Consider the following 26,348-nt stretch of genomic DNA (forward strand, 5'->3'; position numbering starts at 1 on the left):
CCCCCCCCCCATGTTTGTCACTTTCTCCTGTGAACTGCCAAAATAATGAACAAAATTATGAAATAATGTTTAAAATCACAATAAAAATAATATAATTTATATGATAACAGTGTACAGTATATGAGCAATTATTTCTAGCATGTGCAAGAAGCACCATTGGCCGATGTGTCCGGTAATCCTGCTGTATCCAGTAATTCCTCTGTGTCAAGTTTAAGCTTTAAATTTCGCAACTACTACCATGTGAATGAGATAGCGAGACGCAGCAAGCGGTGGATGACATACTGTGTCGGAATGTTTATTTATTCATGAGCCTTGGAATGTACGCTCGTGATGAAATACAGTACATGCAGAATATTTTATGCATGGTTCACAATCTCAGCTCAGCTGTTATGTGTCCTCCAGAGTGTGTTATGTGTGATACCTTTCCTTACAATGTCTATGTTGCCCACATTCAAAACAATGCACTGCTGTACTTTTGTAATATTATTCTTGTGATTCAACAGGTGGATTTTTATGAATAGCCAGTCGTGTTGTTTCTTAGCAACAATTAAGTATGAGAAAACAGGCTCTTTTGTGGAATTACATAACACGCCCTATTACAAAACTGGAGAGATTGAACTGGGGCTTTGAGGGACTGACTGAACCATGCTTCTCTTCTTTTTTTAATGTGCTTCGGATACACAGCCATTAGCCATCACACTTCCCCTGGTAGCCTATGTACCCTCACCTCGTTTTTTTTCCTTTGGGTTCGACCTCTACATCCATACAGTATCTGACTTTACCTCAGGACACCAGTATTGGTAAAACACCAGCATTGGTTTGAAATGGGCAAGTAGGAGGGCCACTCACCTTCTTAAATTGTTTTTATTAACTCAGAATAATTTTTGTGTATTGTACTGTTGTATGGGGCATGACTGAAATCTTTGTCACAAAAGTTGTATTTTTCTGACATCGATATACAGTAGCTATATACCACAATAAAGGCATACAACCCATAGTGCAATTTAATCTGTTGCACCTGTTATGCATTACAAAACATGAAACTAAATCTTTTTATTTTAAGTTTTTGTAACGACAAAATTTTGACCGCAAAAATGACTTAACCCACTTATTACTCCAAATGTTGTTGGAAGTTTTCTTCAATATTAAAATAATCCAGTGTGAGCTCTTGCTGTTCACAAACAACAACTGCAAATAGCCAATTCAGCATACTATCAATGGTGCCACTATGCAAGAATGTCCTGTTTATGTCCCTCAAAAGCATTATGGGACAGTGGCAAATACTTATCAAATCTACTTTTTAAAATACTAAAGCTCAGATCATTCTATGAACAATGAACATAGTTCCTAAATCAGGCAACACTGATTATCCATTCATATACAGATATTAGGCCATGGACATTCAGACAAAGTTATTATTAAACATGTAGCATACAACTCACGGGCAAAAAAAGCTGAAGTTTAGCACTTCTTTGATACTACAAACAACTCCACTGTATGTAAAATTCATACAAATACTACGATGTGAGCCCTGTCTCTGTGCATAGCATAGAGATTTTCCTGCATGAATCTACCACATGTAATGTTAGGCAGCCAATCACAAACATTATTAGATCTTGGTAGAAGCATGCTGCATGCTTACTGGCTCATTGACACTAATGAGATTTGCTTCTTAGGTATTGAAATTGGGTAATAAATGACAAGGCATTTTTCGATACTCCAAAGGCAATTTGCCTAAAAAGTATTGAATTCAGAGCCTAGCCCCACTAATATTTATATCATTTTACTTGAATAAGAAAATCTGAGGGTAGTTGTAAAGCCACAGAGATGAACAACTTTCTGTGAATTTCAAGATTTATTTTCTTGTCTCGTCCACCATCATTAGTGTTCTACTGAATTGGTTTTTAGCTCTTATAAAATATGTGTTTATCTGGACATGTATTAGAACTGCCAAGCACTTTGATTGCATGAGGTGTATAGAAACCAGGGCCACACAAATGCCCTGCCACTCCTGCAAGCTGTAAGCTCTTCCATGCACTGCTCTGAATTACCTGTCAGCATCGATTACAGGGAGTCAGTGTGGATAGGATCTTGGATTTTCTCTCCCTCAGAATTAAGATAAGCTCCTGCCTGCCTGTTTGAGATGTCCCTTGTTGACCCACCTATTGAGTGTGATGTGAGATGTGTGTTCTGCCACTGTGGCCATATTATCCCGCAGCTTCACACACACACATGCGCTCACGCCAAGCTGGCAGCGCTCACTGTCCTCATCTGTTCATTTCTCCCCATAGCCCCCATTCCTAGTCTCTCATCTCACCTTTGTTTTCAGTTATCTTTTTCTTCTCTCTTATCTAACCCCTCTTGCTAAGCTATTTGCCTGCTTTTATTTTACCTCATTTCTCCACCTCGTTGACACCAAATTCCAAAGAGAATGTCTTATTTTTGCTGTTATCCAAGAGGTAATAAAACACTATGTTCATTTAGTTTGTGACATTGGAAATTTAAAAATTTAAATAGGCAATTTCCCAATAGTTAGGGTGCACAATACTATGTACTATGCCTTCAGAATAGGATGAATAAATAAAAAAAAAAAAATCTAAAGTGATGTTCCACTTTAATTATGTCTTTTTATTATCAAATACAAATTTTCTATCAACATTAATGGGGGCTGTTCACGTCTGTTTCAATGGGTATCAATTCTGATAACTTGTCACAGCCGACAAGAAGCAGCAAAATGTTAACAGAAAGAACCAACCCTGAAATTAACTCAGCACAAAGGAAATAATCAAATGAAATTTCGACAACCTTAAAAGGGAACTATTATGTAGCATTTTCAGGTTCATATTGTATTTTGTTTTTGTACTAGGACATGTTTACATGCTTTAATGTTAAAAAAACACTTTATTTTTCTCACACTGCCCATGGTTGCTGCGCTTGTATTCACCCTCTGTAGGTCTCTTTAAGCCCCCCTCCCAAAAAAACTCAGTCTGCTCTGATTGGCCAGAGAGTTTTTCCTGTATTCTCCATGCTCCAGTTTTTGTTACACTAGTAGCAGCTGGAGCTTCAGCAAAAATAACAAACAAAGACTTCTAAACCAAATACTACACAACCGGATGTGTCCCAGCTTTAATGTGACCTGAAATTGGGGCAAAATGACCAGCATTGGCCGCCAAGATTACAGCTATCTGGCATTAGCATGCAGCTACTGAATAGTTAGCAGTATGCCATTGTTGGATCTTATTTGAACGAAGCAGCACTTTCTACTGTAAAAAAAAATTACAGATAAAAGCTTCTGAGCCAAATACTTCCCGATCTGACATATTTCAGCAGTGATGCAACCCAAAATTGTGGCGAGTTTAGCAACATTGGCACCCAAGATGACAGTTAGCAGTGGACACTAACAGAATATAGCAGCATTTTTTACAGTTCTACAGATAAAGGCTTTTCAACTAAATACTGCATAACCGAATTTAGTTCAGGAGTAACGTGAGCCGGAATTGGCAGCCAGGATGAAATCTTTTACTGCCCTTAGCATGTAGCTAAATGCAACAATTTAAATGGCACTGTAGCTTTAAAAAACAACAGTCCTGCCTGGCTGGATCAGATGACCAATCATAGAAGGCCGGCATGGCGTTGCATTACGTACACACTACAGAGAGTAGAAAAAACTGTTGAACCCGAAGCATTCAAAACAGTTGGAAATATGGAAATCTTTATTTGGCTACACGTAACTTGAAAACCTGACATTATAACATTGTAGATATGACAAAAAATATGGAAAAGCATAATACGTTTGCCTTAATGACAATAACTCCTTAGCCTCTGCATCAGCACCACAGCAAAGAACTATTAACTAATTGTTTCTAATGGGAAAAAGAATGTGTGCTGCAGGCTTTAGAGTTTTTTCCAATTAACACTAACACCTGATGAAGTTTCAGATATTCAAACATATCTCTACTTAAGACTGCCGAGTGCAGCTTTAACTGGAATTGCCTTTGCCAATCAATCAAGTTGCAGTTTACATTCCACCCAAGATTAATGTCACCAATTCAGTATCAGACCAAATGTCTTCCCTTCTGTTCCTGAGTCATGGTGTTAAATAATGAGCAGAAAAGTGTTTTTGCAAAACATTATGATGTAACAGTGAAGTTGATTTTTGCAATTTAAAAAATATCATCACTTCATCATTTTATCCTATTAAACATTTGTGTGAAAGGTTGTCATAATTTCAGTAGGAGCCCTTTGAGTCTCCAAAATGGACATAGTTGGACAATGGACAAAGTTGACATTTCTGCCAAATTTGAAAATATAATAAAAACATATACATAACCGCACTACCGCGGTTACCTGCCTTGTGCGTTTGTTCGTGGGCCTGGGCTGCTCCTGCCTAAACATTCAGCTTCCTGTCTGGTTGAGCCTAGCCCATAGGGAACTTCTTCTTCTCTCAATACATCCATGATCGGGAAGGAACTCGGTTGTTTATGACCAAATTACAACGGGCTCCATGACCACGGTGTACCCGGGTCATATCTGTCTCTTGCAGACTCCAGAGAGAGAGAGAGGGAGGGAGAGTGAGAGAGAGGAATAACATTACACAAGTTGTTATGTGTCTTGTTGTATTGGTTTGCCCTCTCATGGATATAATGCGCAATATAGACATTTAAACATATTCCAACCTCCGTGGTTTTTTAGAAGCAATATTTAAACGTAATTTTTTGGCCAATTTTGACAGCCCTCTTCCCTTCAAGCATTCCTGAGGCATTGCATTCATGATAATGGAAAACATGTGAGTCACAGTGACCTGACCTTTGAGCTCCAAAATCGAATCAATTCATGCCTGAGTTAAGGTGGATGATTGAGCAATACCTGAAAAAATTCCCTCCAGGCAGTCCTGAGATATCGCTTTCAAAAGTGTGGGACGGACAACCTGGAAACACAATGCCTCCAGCCACAGCTGTCGCTAGGGCAGAGACATAAAAAAAACTAATTCTGTTTTAGAAGACTTTGACTTGCTAATATTTTCTTTTATTAATGCCAGCCAGAAAAAGAGATTTCCCTGACCTCTAATCAAATGAACTGTATGTTTCTCTATTGTACAGCTTGATAGGTTAAGAAATTGATTAAAAGATGGAAAAGTGACCGTGGCGGCACTGAGAGTATCATCATTTTTTTTTCAGAAAAAGAGATTTCCCTGACCTCTAATCGAATAAACAGTATGTTTCATTATTACATATCTTGACAGGGGGGAATGATTAAAAGATGGGGAAGAAAAAGTGACCAAGGCAGTACAGAGAACATTCTATCAGTTTTTTTCTTCAGTAAAGTTATTTTCTAACTAGTAGAAAAGTGTGAAGCTCTTTGAGGTATAGTTCAGTCAAACTATTTATGAGTCACCCAACTCAGTTTCAGTATTCATTACCAATTAAAGAACTCCAGGCCGTGCATCAATATGACACTGCAGTTAAGTATTGGACCTCTGGCTTTGAGAGGGAGTTTTTCATCGTTATAGATTCTGATTGGACTTTCTAATACCCTGAGAAAATGATATGTGACTTTGTAGTGTTCCCTAAACCATCGCAAAAGCTTTCATCATGAGAGAGAGGCCGGCCTTTAAACGAACGCTTTCCATAATTTGCACAGCTTCAAGCCTAATGTTAAGTTGATGAGAGTCTCATGGAGGAGAGTCTGGAATCTAATATAATTTGATTACACTCTAAATGGTGTGCAGACCTTTCAATATGTTGAGTTAAGTAGATACTGGGAAAAATATATTTTAAGGTTTCTTCTGAGGGATTTCAATTTGACAATTATAGAGTTCTTCAATGCCAGAAGAAATTATTTGTGACTTTGTGGTGTTCTCCTAATCACGTATTACCATTTCATCTGGGAAATTAAGATGATCTTTACATGCGTGCACCTTTAAAGATTATGTCTCATGAACAATCTTAAACAGGATTACTGTAGTAAATATGGTACAGTTGCAAAAAGTTATAATCTATCCTATCTCTTTTTAAACGTGTATGTGTCTGTTATTTACTGATTGTTAATGATATGTATGTCCTTCAGTTTTCAATGTGTACATTTATCATTTTTTAAGGTAACATTCTTAGCTTCTTGTGTTTGACACTGGGTCAAAACATATCTCAATTCAGCTTAACAATTCAACAGTAAAATGAGAACTAACACTAACATTGGGTCAAAACAACCCAGTAGTCGTGGCTAAAATAAAGTATATTGACCCAAACTGTTCATGATTTTCAGTGAGTACTATGATGGGTTAAATCCTATTTTGAGTTAGCGTTCAACCTTCTAGTCAGCAACCTGCAGGAGCCCATTTTCAAATGTGACAGGGACTCAGGCCATCATATCCACGTTGCATGCCTTTATCAGCTCTTCTCAAACATGGCAGGGTAATTGTGTCCTTGTCAAGACATGTTGCTACTGTATTTAAAGTTCCTAATCCCCCAGGTAATCCCATCGACTTTACCATAGCCACAACCCCCCTGGTTGAGTTTTTCTGGACACCTGTCATCTGTTTCTATTTAACTGTCAAACTGTTGGGACAGATAAGGGTTTATTAGCTAGGTGTGATGTGGTCAACAACTTTTTATCGGCTTTTGCTGGCTAAATAACTGTGCCCATATGAAGACATGAAGAATGGTGAAGTGTGGGAATAACAGACCCTTAATTGGATTCATTTGATGATGATCATTGTCCCCATTAGTGCCAATTGTGTACAGTGATGTAGACTCAATCTTTCATTGCCTTTCATTGCCTCCTCCTCTCCCCTTGGAAATTAACAATTACCTTCTGTAAATTGATTTCTGCCGCACACCAGGTTGCACATTAAAAGCATGCACATAAAGTCACTCAGTCCAGCATACTCTTTCTCTCACTTTGAATCATGCTGCACAGATGTTGGCAGTGCACTGTATCTCTTTCTGTGTGGGAACATACATCTAGGTTGTGGAGAAAATCAAAATGTATGATTTTTTTGTGTGATACTGGTGGAGTGAAGGACTCAGGGCCACAGTGGCCACTGCTATCAGATAATAGTCAACAGCGCCTTGGGCCCATCCCATGACAAGGATGACATAATTTCCTTAGTGCCATCATCTATCTAATATGCTCACTCTGAGGGCCAATGTATGAGCCAACACTCCAGAAGGGATTTTATAGTTCAGTCTTACTGCAACAGAAAACACCAAGATGCTGCAATCTTACTGGCTACTAAATAGTCAAGTGGATGAATTAGCTGATACCATCCAGTAGTTTGCTTTTTTAACAGACTATTGTTTATTAAGGCTAAGCAGACCATAAACTAAAATATGAGTAGCATTGAAATCACATAGATAAAATCCGATTGTCTAATAAGGGTTCCAAGGGGACACTGCCAGTGCGAAGAACCTATTTTGTTTTCTTTTTTTTGCGCAATCACATTTTTGAGGGGCTTGGCGTTCTGGAAAATCATGAAAAATGGCACACATGTCATATCTGGCGAAAATTGCAATGTTCTGCAGTGATTGGGCTCAGGTGTTACCACCGGCTCCATAGCACCGCCAAACGCATGCCTGGATTGGGATGAAGACATTCACAAAATTCAGTGGGAGTATTATTCTTATCTTTAGGAACACAATAGAAGCTTTTTTTTCTCCTTTGACAGGAAGACAGCCATTTTGTATTCTGAGTATTTATTTTAATTTTAGAAACAAATATTCAAGAACTTCAGGATGCACAAAACACAAGAATTGCAAGACTAAACAGCGATTTGGTTCATGCATGTTTAGTAGGCTCCATAGCCTCCCTAAGTTAACTGGCTGCTGGGTGTAGCTTCATATTGATTGTCCATATTTTAGTTAGTTAGTTAGTTCATGTTTATTGTCCCCATTTTTTCATCTAAGTCTTTACTAGAATGTATCACAACATGTTCAACTTACTGTGCTGTACTATAACAGATTGGGGATGAGTTTTTGGCTCTGAATGATACAACTGAATTTCTAGGATGTTAGTTATAATAACATGCAACACTGAAATTCTGTGGCAAATCCCTTTTACTGTGTCTTAGAGCCTTGTGAAGAGGATTAGAGAGAAAATCCACACCATGCAGAGCTCAATCTCTGTATTGTGTCTTCATGATCTTATACAGCTTGGGATTTCTTTACATGCAACACTGAAGGTGCTCTATAGTTGCATAAGCTCACTAGGTGTTGTCTGAGATGTAGTTTAGACATTAGTCTCCTCCTCCTCCGCTGCTGCTGTCCAGCATCAGCCCTACAACACAGCCGCTCTCTCTCAGATACCTCATTCAGTGGAGCACTGACCACCATAGACTGAGACAGTGTTTAATAGTCTGTTAAATGAATTGCAGCCTGAGCCTCTAAAAAGAGCAGTTCACTCGTTCTTGTAGGACTTTTCTATTTCCGCCTCCTCATACTGAGTGTTTACAGTGTGTCATGGCTCAGCTGGCTACTTATTGTTCTTGTAGTTCATGTGTGTTTTGCATGTGTGCCTGGAAATCTGAAAATGGCTGAAATTGTGGGGAGGGTGCAACGTAAAAGACAGGCATTTTGTTGAGGTTAATAAGTCATCTTAATAAATAGGCAAAATAAAGATTGAAAAAGAATTTGGAGAAAGAAATGTCAATCCACACAAATATAAATGGCATAACATGATATAAGTAGCAATGAATGTGCCATGATGCAACAAGTCCCCCATGAGCATTCCAAAAATGACTCACATGGGCACTTTCTGATCTGCTGCCCCAATGGTTAAGGTATGGTACATTTAGGTAACTAAGGACTGAGTAAAATGCTTTCATGGTTGTAAGAAAAGCAATGTCTTCTAAGATGCAGTTTGGTCTGGATAGTTAACGTTTAAAATACAGCAATATTGACTGTCAGTATGTAAGAACAGTTGTGTAAAAGTCCAACATTTTGGTGATCAATCCATCTATCCTTCCATCCTTCCATCCATCCTCCTCCCTATGTAGACTTTGTCACTCTGTAATAAAGTCACTCAACTTCCTGCTTCACTCCCGATGGACAGAAGCCATGATTACTACAGCTGGTAAAAGGCTTTATCACTTGAACATTAACAAATTTTGGAATTTACTAATGTTTCTACACTAAATTAGAGTTACACCTGATGGAACACTCTTCCAGAATCCTTATGTATTTCCAGCGTCCTGAGTGTTCCAAAGTTCCAAACTATGTAATTCATCAAAGAACTTGTGGATAGAGCTCTGAAGTCAGAGAAGTCCAGCAAGTTTAGAAAGATGAAATGCTACAGTCCCCTGGGGTGCTTGTGCTTCTCTGCAGCTTGACTAACCATGTGCTCTGCAAGTGGATAAGTGACAAATAACCTAAAAACTCTGACAGTGTCTACTCACATTGCTCTGACTCTGATAGTGTTGGACTCCTGACTTCTGCAGGTGAAATAAAAAGTCTGTGTACAAAGTTCATGCAATAATGAGAACTGTTTCAGTTTAAGTTGAAAAAGTTATTCAATTATCTGTTATTATTTATTCATCCACTGTCACACAAAGGAGTCAAAACAGACACTGCCGTACCTTCCTTGACACTGAGGCAAGCGTCAATCAAAGCTCTAAGCACAGGACATCTCTGCTTGTCCTATCTCCACTTAGCTCCATCAATACATTACAGTGATTGATGTGTGTCAAGTAGTGGAAACAAGTCAAATGACTTACACCAGTCATTTGCTTCCCTACAGTTTGGCAGTTTAATGGGTCCATGTAAAGGGAAAGATAGACAGAAGTTAAGTGTTGCTCAGTTCTGTTGGAGGAGACAGGCCTCTTCCTACAGTTCAGCTGTTGTAGTCATTGAACTGACAGTCAGTTCTTTTCTTCCTCAAAGAAGCTGTGTCTGCCTTGTGTATCAAATGTTTCATTTATGAAACATTGCTTCTTGTACAAAATTCCTCTGAGTATGTTGCCTGTTTGGTCTGTGAGATGTTTTGTCTTGTGTTGGTTTGTAGGGAAGGCTTCTTTTTTTAACTAGCACAGAGAGACAAGTGTTCTGACAATTTGAACTGTCATTTAGTACAATATTCCGCACTGCACCATGGATTTGGTTTCAGGCGAGGCTGCGTTGGTCTATGAAGGAGGCACAGTTAACATACGTTTTAACAGCCATGTTACACAGGTTTGGATGACTTGACAATATACTTTGAGGCGATAGAGATTTTGTCAGATTTTCGTTACTATTTCTACCAAGGCAACAACTCCTGAATATAGCTTTGTTTCCATTTCATGACATGTTACAAATCAGTGAAGACTAATTAGCAGCAATATTTGCTTTAATGGATTTTTGCATTGATGTAGAGATGACGTGATTAACCGACAGAAAATTAATCAGCAACTATTGTGGTAATTGATTTAGTCATTTTTAATGATTCATTTTCTATTTAAAGATGAAAAAGTATTTAGGATTTGAAGCTTTTATTTGTTATTTATAATAATAACTTAATATCTTTGCTTTTTTGGACTCTGTTATACAACGTTTCAAGGAAAAAAATTCAAGGAAAAATTCATGGGAAAAAAATTGATTATTATAACAGCCCTGTGTCAATGTCACAAAACCTTGATTGGTACAGACATTAAGACATTTTATTTTATCCATTGATTGTTTTTCCAACTGATTTTCCTGAATATTTACTAAACACTACAAATGTAATTATGATACAGATTTGAAAGCCTCTTCTACTGTGTTGACGTGTTGTCTGCTTGCAGTATTTCATAACATTTAAAATCACAATCTAAAGCAAACACCAATAATGCTAAATGTTCAAGGGGACATGACATGCTCATCATTAGTTTAGTTGGTAAATGATAGGCTTATTTACTGATTGCACAAATGAAACATCCTGAAATGAAAGCCACGAAATGGGCGGCCATTTAGCAAGCCTTTTGTGGAAGCATTATTCTAAAGAATCCATTAAGTACAACAATATAGATTAAAAAGACCATTTAAACGTTGCAATGGTGATGATAGTCACAAATCGTAACTGTTGTCAGAGCCCTTTAATGGGGCTCTATGCCACTTACCCCTGAAAATCTCCTCAGTGAAATTTGCATATGTTCAGCCATTCAGGATGATCCAACTTAGTCCTATGGGAGTGGCAACTCCACTTCTCTTGCAGTAGGCTTGTATGGTAAAGTGCAATTACTGTGCCCTGTGCCCTGAAACAGCAACAATTATCTTTGAAGTTGCCCCAATGCAACTATCATGTTTTAACCCTCATGTAACAGGTCAGCACGACTGGTCTGCCAGTCCCCATCTATCCTGAAAGGTTTAACACAAAAGCCTGTATATAGCGTGACTGAAAATAGTCAACTGCCTATCAAGTCAGGCAGGAACAATCTAACACGTCCCGCCTCTGATAAGATGGGTGGACAGTGACTTCAATTAGTTTCTACAGTACAACATACCCTCAACAGACGGCTTTAGTTTTATGATATTTTATATAATAAAGTACCTTGTTTTTGAATATCATCAACTGCACCTAGCAACACCTACTGTCACTGGAGATACTGGGCAGATGAGTCAAAAATAAATCCACCCACATGACTCTTTCTAACATCATGGTGTCTTTATTAACTCCACGAGACATAAAGTTAAAAATAGTGTTGGAGTTTTAGGACAGAGTACTTGTCCTCAACACATGACGGAACTTCTCTTTTACTCCTGCCTTCAATCTTTGTGCTAAACTAACATATACCCGATCATACTGTAGCAGAATGGCTAAAAAGGCTACTGTGCTGCTATTAGCTTGTAATAAAGAGAATTCATAGTTTATGCTGAGTTTAACAGTATGAAAATTACATGAAAACTAAATTCTGACTTCTAGGATCAACTCTGGTCCCGGTTTGGTACCTAAAGAAAATGTTTCCTCCGCCACACATTTTTCCCCATTCTGAATGTGTGTGTGTTTGTGTGTGTTTGTGTGTGTTTGTGTGTGTGTGTGCGCGTGTGTGTGTGTGTGTGTGTGTGTACAATATAAGGCATAACTCTTTCTTGGTAAACAATGCAATATTTTACTCAAGAGTGTTGTACTGATATTAATGTTTGGTAGCATTTTAAAGAGTCCCAATTTACAGATTACTCTCTCTTGTAACATTGCAAAAATTGAGGTTATATGGTATCATACTGTAATTTGAACAGTGGATTTTTTACAACCCCCGAGCGAGGAAAGAAAGTTCATTACATCATGTTTTTATTGCTTCAGTGATCCTGCATTAGTCGTCGTCAGAGGACTGAAAGATTAACAGCTTTGATACCACCTGAAGAATGATTCACTTTGCACTAGGCTACGTAACACTAAACCTATATTGGTAGGCCTGGAGGTATCACAGGTGTTTCATAAAAAGAGTGTAATGTGTATCCTCAATATACTGCTCTGGATAATGAGTCTGTGGTGGTTAACGCTACAATCTGTAGTAAAGTACACTTTGTTTTTCAGTTCTACCGAGGTCCTCTGGATCAGATGGCTGTGGATATTTTGGCAAACTTCTTGTAGAACGATGATGTAAGCATACAGGCTTTTAGGTGGTTGGTGTGCAGCGAGGTAGAATGACATACAGTATACCAAGGAGGCATGAGAAATGTGCTGCAAATCACACTTAGGTGAACACAATCTCTGCCTTGGCTTTTAGGTTTCATAAATAACACAGCATGGGCAAAAAGAAACATTTGGATTCCCGGAAGCAAAGACAGATACCTTTTAAATTCCACTTTTAAGTGCACTTGTTTAAAAAAAGCATGTTATACTTATTGACTAAAGCTAAGTTTGTCTGTCACTACACCATAGTAAAGAATTCAAGAGTCTAAACATTTATGGCCAGAGTAGTCTAAAAATGCAACTTAACTGCACAACTTCGACCTAGAAAACACTTGTCTATTTGAAAACACAACATAAAACCAGCCCAGCAGAGTAGCAGGTGGTCCACAGTTCAAACAGACTGTAGATGAAGCCAGATTACTTCACAATGTGTTTATTTAGATGAACCAACCAACTCTCAATTGAGCATTTGTTGTAAACAATAATTAGTCACACATTTTTTGAACTCTTTCAGTCTATTCTGATATCTTACTACTGCATCATGAGACGTATATACTGTGTTTCATGTGATATAATAGTGTGAAAAACAGTGTGAATGTGCAAAAATATTCAGTGTCTGGATTGTAGTTATTGTTAGAAACTGAGTAAGGTAATGTGTGTGATAGGAAGATTAAAATTGGGTTTTGGTGTTTCAGATTATTTGGATTTTTCAAAAATTTGCTTATTACAGCTATTTCTAAAAATAAATAAATACTAGTGCACCCTTAGTTGTCAGGTAAAACATTGTTTTGTTTAGTCTTTTCTCACTGAAGGGGGAGGAGCAGTTAACTTAAAGTGCTTAAAGTGTGTGCAACAAATGTGCCAGAAGAGAAAACCTACGTGTGTAGATGCCTTCAATACGTCCTAATGTTATCCTTCAATGAGCCTGACATACGAGCGAAGAGTTGACTTTAAAGGGCAGCGACACCGAAAGAACCCCATGAGCAGGTCACAATAGCAGAGATATGAGTGCCAAGAAATACATGTAATCCAGAAAATCAAAAACAAAACGACAAAACAGAGACACAGGGGGCAAAAGACACCAAATTTAGAACAAGCACTGCTGACTTTTTTTTTCTTTAAGCATCAGTATCACTTTTTAGGATTATTTATCATACATCATGCCTCAAATGGGTCTGGATTAGATGCATTGGGCAGAAGTGCCCGTTGCAAAAGTGAAAAAAGGGAGGAAGATAGACAAATGAGGAGAGAGACAGAGAGAAAAATAAGAATGGAGGTTTTTCTGCCTCAGAGAGCATGTGGATTTTTGTGTGATAGCTGGTAGTTGTAGAAGGCTGTGAAAAGATAATTTTTACTAATGGGGTGTTCAGGAGAATGTTTAATTTATTATCATACTTTACTAATGCGACCGTGGAGTAATATCGAGCGCCTGCGCTTTTCAGGAGAGCTCTGAGAGGTTTACATTGTAGGGACATTGTTAGTGGTGCTTCCAAAACCATTAATGCTGGTACAGAAGAGGCAGCTGCAGCTGAGAGGCTGTTATGAAGTGTAGCTTTAAAGCAGCCATGGGCCATGTTAGGTCCACAGACCTGATACTTTAATCTTTCCCATGAACACATTTCCAGAAATGCGTTTCTCTGTGGTAGTTTCTTGTTCTTAGCTGTACTTTGACCTCCTTAGCCCAAAGACATAAAACAGTTTTTGGCTGCCTTTCAACATGTCGATTTAGCATGCTACAGTTCTCTGTACGGTTTCATCTAAACAAGGAAAGCCCAAACAAACTAACTATATAACTTACAATCTGAAATGCACTCATAAATATGTTAACCTTTCTTAAAGGATTACTCCACTGATTTAGCATTGCACTCCTATAACACTGTCAGACTCAAGATGGACAGTTTTTTTTTTTTTAAGTATTTAAATCGATGCAGCAGAACCCAAGACATTGTCTTTTTTATTTTATACCATCAACAAGAGCAATCTATCATGTGAACTGTTTGGCAGGAATTTTTGTGTTCTTGTAGGTCCCCATTACTCATAAAAAGAAGCTGATTGAGAAGATAGTAGGGGCCTTTAAAGGGGCATTCCTTAATACATGCAATGTGCTATAGCATGATTGGACCATAAGAAGCTTGCAGTTTTGATGCGTTTGATAAGACCATAACTGAATTATTCATAGTTTTCCAAATTAGATTTTTGGTTTTCAAAATGTATTTTCTAAGTCAATAAATAAAGCTCATTAACCACTTAAGTTTTCTATCTCTACAATAAAGCAATGAGCAGGCCGTCAACCATCTAACTATTGATCTCAGGCTAAAAAATATATGAGAGAGCAGTGTTGTTATTGCAATATTTAGCATTGTGATATACAACTTAATCACTGAACATTTCTGTTGGCTCTTGGTCACTTATTCGTGGAGTATGACTTTATTTTTGTGTCAGTTACAATCACTGGTGTTGCCTGTGCCAGCGTTTCTGTGTGAGACATTAAGCATTACCCGCAAGATAGTTTACCTATCCTCCTAAAATAAAAAATGAAACATTCACAGGCTGTCAATGAGTATGTATCCTTTTGCGCAATGATGAGGTTGGTGGAAGTAGTTCATTACTAAGAAAATAGTTCCTTTATGAAACTGCTCATAACCAGGTCTGTGGATTATCTTCTGTAACCGGGTCATAATATCAATAAAGGGACACTGTTGTTGAAGTTTTCAAATGTTTTTTTAGCACTTTGAGCACCACAAGCCAGGTGTTATCTCGTTCCATTATATTTGAGAGAAAGCAGACATCTCTACGGCTGATGTCTCTAACACTGTGCAACTCACACCAAAACACTCTAGATTGATAAATAGCCCTACAGGTAAGAGGAAAATTAATTTTGGAGTGAACTGTCCCATTGAAGCCTTTAAACTATACATAACAAATGAAATGATGCGTATTAACAAAGGGAACCAAAGTTGTAGTGAAAAGCATGTTAAGTAATGTTTCAAAAAAACTACTAGTTGTATGGTCATGTTAGAAATGGAGTTGGATTGGGCCAACTTCCTGTTATAGTTAACAGGTGGAGTAACATGCACACTGGGCAAGAAATGTGTCATAGGTGACCAACCCGGAGGAGTTTTGGAGGCAAAGAGAGAAAGCCCAGGAACACAGCCAGCACAAACAGATGTTGGGAAAGGCACAAAAAATCCAGCACAAAGCCAAGTGCTAGATGGCAGAATAAAAATGCACAACAATGTGGGGGCGCCCGGATAGCTCAGTTGTTGAAGCGGGCGCCCACATATAGAGGTTTACTCCTCAACGCAGCGGGCCGGGGTTAGACTCAGACCTGCGGCCCTTTGATGCATGTCATTCCCCGCTCTCTTCCCTTTCATGTCTTCAGCTGTCCTGTCAAATAAAGGCCTAAAAATGGCCAAAACATAAACTTTAAAATAAAATAATCTGCCACAGTAAACCATGTCACGGCAAAAGAGGAATGGAGACATTAGCTCACAAAGTGAGCATGAAGGATGTAGAATAAAATACAAATTGAATAGATCCTTAATGCAACTATTATTTTGCAGACATAGGCCAAAAGTTGAGTGAGTTGTGATCCAATTATACCATCAGACAGTTCAGAGTGACTTTTTGATTGTTTCAGACATTTTTTCCAGAAGTATGCACATGTAGAGAATATAATGTATGTTCCCGGCAACAAAAAGGCTCACAGTGAGCAATCTAGAAAGTAAAGTAAAAAGTGCCATTTGAGAACTAGTCAAGCAGGTTTTGTTGAGTGCTCCACACTAAAGGCTCAATCAATTTAAATACAGTGTATCTGACGGAAATACGGCATGCACAACTACCAAAGATAAACGCTGGATTACAACACGGCTAATGATGAACTGGTGAGCACAGATGTTTTGTGTGATTAAAGGACATGCCAGAATTTTTTTTTTAACAAAAGAAGCTGAAAGATAAGTGGGAAAGGCGTACATGATGTTTCCCACTGAGACATCAGCCCAGCTATCTGAAGCAGTCATCTCATCCCGTGATGCAGCTAGTCGATTTTGGCAAATCCCACTGCATTAAAGCAGCCGAGAGAGCAAGCTGCTCAATAATGCTGCATGACATGTGTTATTTTTATTACCACTGTGATATGAACATCAGTGATTAGCACAAAAAGGGCTGGTATATAGAGAGGAGTAAATCAAAGTGCTGGTAAACAAAAAGCTTACACACTTGTGGATGTCACTGTGTTGATAATCAAAATAAGCAGCTTATTTTATTAGTTTGATGGATGCAGCTTTCTTTAAAAAGTCAGTTTGGTACATTCACCGCAAGGCCACCTGAGATGCTACATTCAAATTACTTTTAAACTACCAATTAAGATCAGTTCTAACATAGTTTGGTAGGGTGTCCAAGGTCGAGGTATGCAAAACTTCTGTTCCACCTTTTTTCACTACCACTCAAATCTCATTAGATAGTAAACCCTCTTGAGGGAAAACAAAATCAGGAAGAGATGAGAGAAGGAGGCAAGCAGGGGGAAACTGGGTCTGTTTCTGTGCTTCAGCAGTAGTGATGAGACATTAGCCTCAATGTACGTGAACCCCTCAGATAACCCAAGTAAGTAAGGAGCTGATAGAGAATTAAAGATGTTGCAATTGTATTCAATGTCAAACATTTGTAACCAACTACATGCTGGTGAGAAATCAAAGATTAGAGAATATGTTACCAGTACGTTCACATATTGTGTAGGTATACAAGTGTTTGATGTTTGTGTTAGAGAAAGATACGTTTTGCTTGTTCATTGCTCATGATTTGTTGAATGTCATCCCATTGTGTTTTAATGACACCTATGATGTCTTAGTGACTTGCCAAATGAACCTTAAGAAACATCTATATGCAGCGGGCCCGGGTTTGACTCCAATCTGCGACCCTTTGCTGCATGTCATCACCTCTCTCCCCTTTTACTTCTTCACCTGTCTTGTAATTTGGCCTAAAATGCCAAAAAATAATCTTTAAAGGTCCTATGACATAGTGCTCTTTGGATGCTTTTATATAGCCCCCTAATACCATATCTGAAGTCTCTTTCCCAAAATTCAGCCTTGGGTCAGAATTACAGCCACTAGACCCAGTCCCACAATGAGCTTTCCTTAGTATGTGCCATTTCTGAGTCGTTAGCTTTTGAAGAGGAGGGGGTGGGGGCAAGGTGAAGGTTGGGGGTGTGGCCTTGAACAATTGCCACTTTGTTTGTTTGAAGGCCATGATGTCTCTTTCTTATGGGTTCTCTGGGCAGGCAAAGCAGAGAAAGGGGAGGTAACCTTGCCCCTTATGACTTCATAAGGAGCAAGAGTCCAGATCGGCCAATCTGAGCTTTAGTTTTTTCAAAGGCAGAACAGGATACACAGGGCTTGGATTATACCTATCGCCATTTCTAGACATTGGGGAACCATAGGCAGGCTGGGGGAACTCATATTAATGTTAAAAAACCTCCATCGAGTAAAACTTTCATGCCATGGGACCTTTAAAAAAAAGCATCTATAACTAACAAAGCTCCCTTATGAGATGTAACTTATTTGGTAAGTAGTAATATTTGAACTTTAACTTTAGTTAAATCCACACACAGCTACATGCAACTGTACGCCTTGAGACAGGGAGTGTATGTTGTCTGTGTGCCCCTTTAGAATCGGTGATTTTAATCATTTAACCGAGAGCCACCAGGGGACTTTGTTTTTGTTTGTGTTTTTGTTAGTATGAGATAGGTAATCCATCACAGTGAACAGCATGCCATTTTTTATTTAAATCATAGTAATGTTATTGCATGCTAATGAAGTTGACACTTTAGCAGCAATTCCACCAATAAACTAGGATTACAAAGGCTTAGAATTTGAAAGCAATACTTTTTTGTGCTTAATGTATTTGTCAGTGAACACATAGAGCTTTGCCCAACTTATTATTGTGCCATGATTAATTCATTTAACCTAATTATTGCAAAGAATAAATAAAAACAGCAAAATAGAGTAAAGCCAGAAAGTAATGTATGAAAATACTTTAGATTTTTCTATTAAGAAAGTGTCTCATTTTGGCTTAAAAAAGAAAATGAAGACATGTTTCTAAAATTAAAAACCCAACTGCAGCTTTTTGATGAGTTGCTAAATATGCAGTTCAAAAGATCATTATTTAAGATAGTTGTAGTGTGGAACAGACTCAATTACATTACCCATAATAGATGGAAGATGTAGGAACCCTTTTCCAGAATTAGAAAACACTTTAGTTTAATCAGCAGTCAGCACAAGTTTCCAGTGGCGTAAAGTTTGCTGAACTATATTGAACCCAAATAGTGTGTGAATTCTTTACCTACAAAATTCAATTAGCACATCATTAGCATTACAAGAAAGCTGAGGGTTTGGCATATAATGGTCTATATCAGATATTGTCAATTATTTGTATTTCAGTTACAGAGTACAGCGGATGCACTCATCAGTCAGGTCACTAAATAAAACTCAGTAAGATTTCATTTGTATGTCGGTATTAGGTCACACTCACAGTAACCGAGTAAGATTGAAAAATAATTGCAACAAAATTAATTGCAAGCACTTAATGACAATCTCTGAAAAAAACGTAGGCCACATTTAATGGTGCAACAATACAAAGTAAATAAAAAGTATCTGAACGTAATGTGCTATATTAACTTCCAAAATACATTTTAGTAGTTGAATACATTATGCCTGAATAACTGAGTGAATAATTTTGAGCAATGAGTTGGCATCTGCACCGAATTTATTAACAAGTTCAATCCTTGGATGACTCAGATACTTTTTTACGACTGTACACAATGCACTTTTATGTACTGTGTATCAATTCATTTCTGCATTCTCCATTGCAGCAGAATGCACAATGCAAAGGCTTAAACCGACTGCTTGGCTTAAGTCTTGACACTGTAGCTTCATCAGACCCCAAAGTGCATAACCAGCTCCACTCAAACACTTTAATGAATCAACTCTGGCAAGACCCATCAATATAAAGACACTGAATAATGCCTTCAGTGCAGACACTTAACTTGTTACCCCATCCATTCTATAAGTGCTGATTGAGGAAATGGAGGAAATAGCTGCAGTGAACAGGTTGTTCTCATTTCTGGCATCAACCTAAAATACAATTATGAGTACTATAATTAGTTTGTTTAATGTGATGTGTTATTTACAGTTATTTACAGTGCATGAAACAGTGCAACATAAAATGCTTTTGCAAAACTCATATTGAGATTTTTTTGTCTCTGTGGTACACTGTAAATCGAACCAGGAAATGTTACTGTACACTAGTTTTTTGACCAGGTCTCTTACAGACAACAATACCTGTACATGCTTGTTTCTCAAGTTACTTTCTACTCTTTGTATTATAGATGATGTCTGTTCATTTTCCCTTTTTAATTATTCATTTTAGTCGAAGGAGGCAATCGCATTAATCATCACTCATATTGCAGGAATCAATGGCCAAAAACATCTGCGGGCATTTTCTATATTGAATTTAACTTTGATGTATTTTACATATTTGTGAAAATTTCCTAAATAGAAAGCAAAAGCAGGCTTCTGTTAGCCAAGAGGCTGCTGCTGAGTCATCACAATTCATCCTCACAGCCATTGACATTGGTGTCTTAGCGGCTGCAGAGTAAAGGCAGAGAGTTGTCTGTGATTTATTGAGTAGGCCTACTGCAGAGGGAAGCATGGAGAATAAAATGCTCTCACCTGTGAAGTGAGACCCACTGTGGTCAGGAGAGATTTTCCGAGGCTTCGCTACTCATATTACTGTAAAAAGAGCCAGTGAGGTCTGAACGATTCCATATTCATGAGTGGATAAATGAACAGTTGCAGGAATCGTGTCTGCAGAGCCAAATTGATTGTTAACATTTGCCAGCGTTGAATATATGAATGGGCAAGAGCAAGCGTGCAGGAGGTTGGAGCTTGGACCACTTTCTAATGAACTTAAAAGGAAATATGTACAGAAGTCTGCATTATCTCTCTTCTGCACATTTAGTTGAGTGGCTGGGACGTTCCCTCGTAAACTGCTTGAACGCACTCTCAGTGTGTGAGCACTCTGCACACTATGACTGCCCTGGTTTGTGGCCTTGCAGGTCTCCATGTTAACATATGTACAGTGCAGTTCTATGGACCCGACACTCCAACTCCCCTGTGCACGAGCTGCGGGAGTTGAATAAGGTGAGATTAGTTTTTATGCCAGATCATGTTCCAGATATATCACCTACCTGTAACTGTAGGGTGTCTTACTCAGTTGTACACAGTGAATGTTTCAATCAGGACTGGTTTAGGGATTACATTAACTTAAACAGGAAGATTTTACAGCACTCTGTCATCTTGACAAACTCTGCAAACAACTTTTGTTTGCCTTAAGGCTGCTCAACAGCTATGCAGCAATTCCAGGTTTTTGCATATCACAGTCCTCCAAGTCTCCTCTGATCTCACCAACTAAACTGCAAGCTCCTTTTTTGATGGTGGGCTTAAACCTTTTGTCCTTTACACTGTAAAGCACGCCTTTAAAGCTATCCACATAACCTGACTGATCAACACTAACTAACTATTTCAATTTTAGAATATAATATAAACTGAAAATAAAGGCATTCAATGTAAAGAGGCCATCTTATTGAAATGTTGAAATAACCATGTTTGAAGAAGATAGTTTAAACCATTTTTATTAAAATGTTGAATGGTGATATTAAGTAGAACAACTGAACTGTGGGATGCTTGATACTTGCTTTGCAAGCCTCTGAATCACAGTTTGAGTTCAGGTCTCATGATGGCACTGATGATTGGACTAATTTTAAATTAATTCCGGAGCTGTTGCTGAGATTTTGTTCTGATGTAGGTCTTAATTTAATCGTGGCAGCAGTGCTCAAGATATTCTGCCGCTGCTTCTTGATTTGATCTTTACTTGGAAGCTGCTGGACAGGAGCATCACTGCAACGTCAGTGTTTCATTGCACCACATATTTTTCGCAGAGGCCTTTAACGTTCCCTCATGAGAATATCAGAGAACATGCTAAACATTCAGAGATACTGCAACTCATTAGGGCTGAAAAAGAAAACAGTGTGCGCTTTACAAGACTTCATGCATCTCTAATGAAATTTCACAATGTATCATGAATCCTTTCTTTTCCTGAAAAGAGCCTCTGTGCATTAGTCTGTCTTTCAATGTGCACTTGTTCATAACTGTTCTTTTCAGTCAATCCCAGAATACCAGCACACAATGCCCTCTTCAGCTTGTCCTGCCCTGAAGAAAATCTGCTATAAGCATTAAAGGCAGTGGAGTAAAATCACGCAGATCCCCTGTTATACTTGTCATCCTTTCATTCCACCTCACTTATTCCAGATAATAACAAATTACAGCCTGTGTCGCTCAAGAGATCTGACTTTAATCGAGAATAAAAGTCATTATGCTGCTTCACAAGATGTTCCTGATGGACAATCCTGGAGAGCAAAAGCAGACATGGGAGTGCATGTCTTTGTTACATACAAGGCCACTTTTGGTCACAGAGTGCCATTCTGTTACTATTCATTACTATTCAGAGCTTGCCTGGAAGCAAAAAAGAAGAATCCACTGTACGAGGCAAGGAAGAGATATTAAATTAATGATTTCCCATGCAAAACAAAACAGCCCCAGAGTTACTTATTGGTTTTCTACGTTTAACCCGGGGTCTAGTCTGTTCACAGAGCACAGAAATGGCTTAAACAAAAGATTGTGAATGCACTTCTGAAATAAAATGTCAACAACAGGGTTTCTCTCAATGTGGCAAAGGTTAAGTGCCCAGCTTGTTTATGTTAAAACAACACAAGAGGCATCGCAGTTAGAGTGCCAGGTTCTTAAAGAGATTATTATATGATAAAATACTGACAGAAAGTACTGTACTTTACATTTTGAATATGACGATAAACACATAATCAAAAAATCTTAAATTCTAGCAGAATGTGAAATGAATTCAAGTTTTCTTGAAGGAATATAGTGGCTGATATTATTTCCTTGGTGAATTGCTTGCAAATTCAGGGTCTTTTCAAAAGTGTGCTTACTGTACTTCTCTGCGGATCTGAAAGACTGTAGATTTTAACACCACACACGTTCAGGGACTGAACAAAAATTACTAGGCAGGCCAGAAATTAGGGAGGGTAATGTCATTTTTCTTCTTGGCTGAAGGAAAGGCATACTAAGTTTTTTTTTTCTTTTTCCGTTTAAGTTCATAATTCGATTTTATTTCCTATTTGTGATTTTTATTATATGTAAACAATGCCAAATAGTAGCATCAGAAGATAATTTCCATGTGTTTTTTTGGCATATAGAGAATATAGGGTGGGGTGAGAAGATATTGCAGTGAACGAGCCCTTGAGCACAGAGCTATTGTTTGTACATCACCATTTTATTACATTTCCAATAAATACATTATTTTGAGTAATATTTATTTTTTTAAGTGAAAAGTTGGTCCAAAGAAGATTTTCTAGGATGTAGTTGTCTTAGAGTCCCTTCATTATTTCTTATTTAGAAAAGGAGGACAACACATCTAACAATAGTATAAATACTAAACTGATCAAGCTTTCGTACAGTATCATTAGGTGAACTATTAGCAGAATCGCACAATTTAAATCACAAATAAATTGCATGTAACTCTTGTAGGATCTTGTAAGATTGTTAAACCACAATGCGCCTCTATCCATCTATTTAATTTAAATTGTACATAAAGTAGCATGCACAATTTAACTTGAGATATATTAGATTTTAACATTTACATGACAAAGTGGCAGTTTCATGCAGTAGTGGTTTTAAAAGATTTAAGCAAATCTCAGTAGATAAATGTCTCAAAATGTGTCATGGTTAATTTTTAGTTTCAGTCGACCAAAACCTCCCACACACGCTAGTAGTGCAGTCATTTTGTACCTTAGCAGTTAAGTCTATAACCAGTCATGTTTTATTTTCTGTCAAGCCATTACATCATTATGTGTGCTCTAGAAAGCATGCCATGCTACTTAAATATTGAATGAGTGAAGGAATAGCACACCGGTATCTTGCTTTCATGAAGCTATCAGGAAACCCATTCTGTCTCCAAATGTGTTTTTTACCGTCAATAGCATTTTCTATGGTTGAGGGTTCGGTAAGTATTACTGCACGTCTATTTTTAGAAAGGCAATTTCAAAGTTTACTGTGTGCATACGCATGCACATGGCCAAGTTAGATGGAAGTATTTTTGTGTTTGTGTGTGCAGTTGTGTGTGTGTGCGTGTGTGTTTGTGTGTGAGTGTGAGTGTGAGTGTGAGTGTTTGTGTGTGTGTGTGTGTGTGTGTGTTAGTGTGTGTGTGTGTGTGTGTGTGTGTGTGTGTGTGTGTGTGTGTTGCTTTGCTTATGGCTTGTTGTTTGTGGGTTCAACAGGCAGCGCAAACTCTTTTATTCTCCACAGGGGAAACTAGCTGTGTTGCTCTCCAATTCCATACCTTCAGGCTTAACTGAGAATGAGTCACTCAGATGTAAAACCAGTAACTTAACATCTTGAGTATGACTGTAGCAAAAATGTAAATCTAATAACTTTTCCCCCGGTTCAGTTATCTCATGGTCAGTTTGAACCACCTGCATTTTGCCATCCCAACACAATGTTGTTGGTAATGATTCTAGAATTCTACATTAGTGGCCCTTTCAATGACCAGCAATAATTTTAGCCAGTGTGCTCTGACGCTTGTCACATTTTCACACTTTTTTCACTAAGATGTATTTCTGTTTGGCCGCTGGCCAACGGAAGCTAAGACATAATATAACAAGGCAATATAAACTACTTCCGCACACTAATCTCTTCAATTAATGAAGGGGCACAATGTATGTGTGCACACACAGATGTTTTGACTTTTTTTGATGAGGAGGGCACACATAATTTGACTTGGGGTTACTTCTTTTCTGTATATTTTAACTGCTCATATTTCAAATAAATTGCACCCAGCCAGTCTTACAAACTAGATTTTTCATAAAGCATTCACTTGTGATAGCACAGATCAAATGAAATTATCTCAAACATCCTTTATACACAATAACTCAATATTGCCACACTGCGACAGTAGTCATCTCATAGAAAGTTGACATTGGACAGAGTAAATTGGCAGTGATTTAAATTCTGAACAGTTGCGTCAAGCTGTGGATCCCAACAAGCTATTTTTGTCCTCGTATCAATGTGTGCTGCTCTGCACGTCAGCAGCTGGGCAGAATCAGTCAGATTGGTGCCAGTGCTCAACCTTTCAATGGTCTGGGTCAGCATCCTGGAGATGTGCCAGAAACTCCAGCTCCTGAAGACCATATGGGGTCTGTTTCTCCTCAGCATCTCCACTCTTCCCCCCACCCTGCACTGTTCCTCCAAAGCTGCAACCTGACCCATCGTCACGTACATCATGTCTTATGAAAACCAAAACAACAGAGTAGAGTCGTTGGATAAGTCTGTGTTCAAAAGAGAGAGCACGGTGGATGGATACTGCTCTATTAAATATTCCCTCTTAGTGTCTGTACAAGAAAAAAAGTTCCATATAGTGTCTCAAAATAAGGTGTTGCATACATTATTGTAGTAAAACTATTTTTATGAGGTGAATTCACATAAGAATGGACTTCCTCTAACTGCAACCTGAACACAGTTGCTACGTCGAGCAGCATCTACATATTCATTACCAAAATATTACTGTGCATATAAGAGATATTGTTTATCTTCAAAGCTTCTATGTGCCAACTTCACGGTGGGCGCCAATGTGACAAACCTATCTTTATCTGATGCACAACATACATGAAAAAAAATTACAAAAATAAATAATTATTTTCTTTTTGGAGCTACTCCGAACATGTGTGAATGTGTTTTTAGTGGAAATCTGGCCTGTTAAAACCCAATTTGGGGGGGGCATTAAAGGACAGCTGCAGGACTGACCCTGCCAAGGACAGAGAGCTTCCCATGCCTGTTCAATGCCGTAAAATGGGTCATTGAACAGCTAAATGGAGTCATTATGATGAGTAATTAAAAAAATACTGCTGAAGACTCCCAAACTCGCCTTTTCTCTTGGTTCCGCTTCTTTTTGTGTTGTCACGGGGCTTTGCTGAAAGGCAGCTGTCTTGGGCCACTTAAACTATCACCCCTTTCACTGGGATGCAAATAGCAGCCTTAGTAGCTAATGGAATTGCATGATCCATTGTCCTCTCATTTACTGAAAATGATTTCCATAACTGATTGTTGTAGATTATATTTTGCTGGTGCTTTTCATCTGATTCAGCGTGTCAAGCTCAAAGGGTTCAGAACACAGAATTGTTTAATTGAAGCAAGTAGAGTAAAATGAATAATGATTGTGTAATCTGGAGCTTATTTTGTGGAGATATTAATACGTACCAGTATGTAGGTGGAAAAATTTCTGCTTGGCATCGCTGTATCAAGACTTGATAAACAGATTTAAAAAAGCAAGAATGAAACACGTACAGAAGGTGAGGAAATCATGTTTCATTTCTATTTTACTATTGTGGTTAATACGTAACATCTATTCAATTCAATTTTATTTACAGTATCTAATCATAACAATAATCAACAAAAATAACAACTTCCCCGGGCAATGTGTGCTGCCCATTCTCATTTACTTTACAGGAAGTCATTAAGATGATGGGGGGGGCACTGATGTTTGATTAATTAATAAAACTAACTTTGGCAAGACCGAACACCGAAACAAAGGATTGCATGAGCTTCTGCTTGCTAGATAAGGTTAATGAGGTGGTTCAGATATAAAAAAAA

The 26,348-nt window shown here is 38.1% G+C and overlaps 1 protein-coding gene across 1 annotated transcript in view; it reads left to right on the forward strand.

Moving 5' to 3' along the window:
- The window catches only part of elfn1a (extracellular leucine-rich repeat and fibronectin type III domain containing 1a), a 66,331-nt gene that overhangs the window by 14,801 nt on the left and 25,182 nt on the right, over positions 1-26,348 (forward strand). The gene's annotated exons all lie outside the window — the stretch shown is intronic.

Source organism: Etheostoma spectabile, chromosome 15 (genome assembly GCF_008692095.1).
Source record: "Etheostoma spectabile isolate EspeVRDwgs_2016 chromosome 15, UIUC_Espe_1.0, whole genome shotgun sequence".
Lineage (NCBI taxonomy): Eukaryota > Metazoa > Chordata > Actinopteri > Perciformes > Percidae > Etheostoma > Etheostoma spectabile.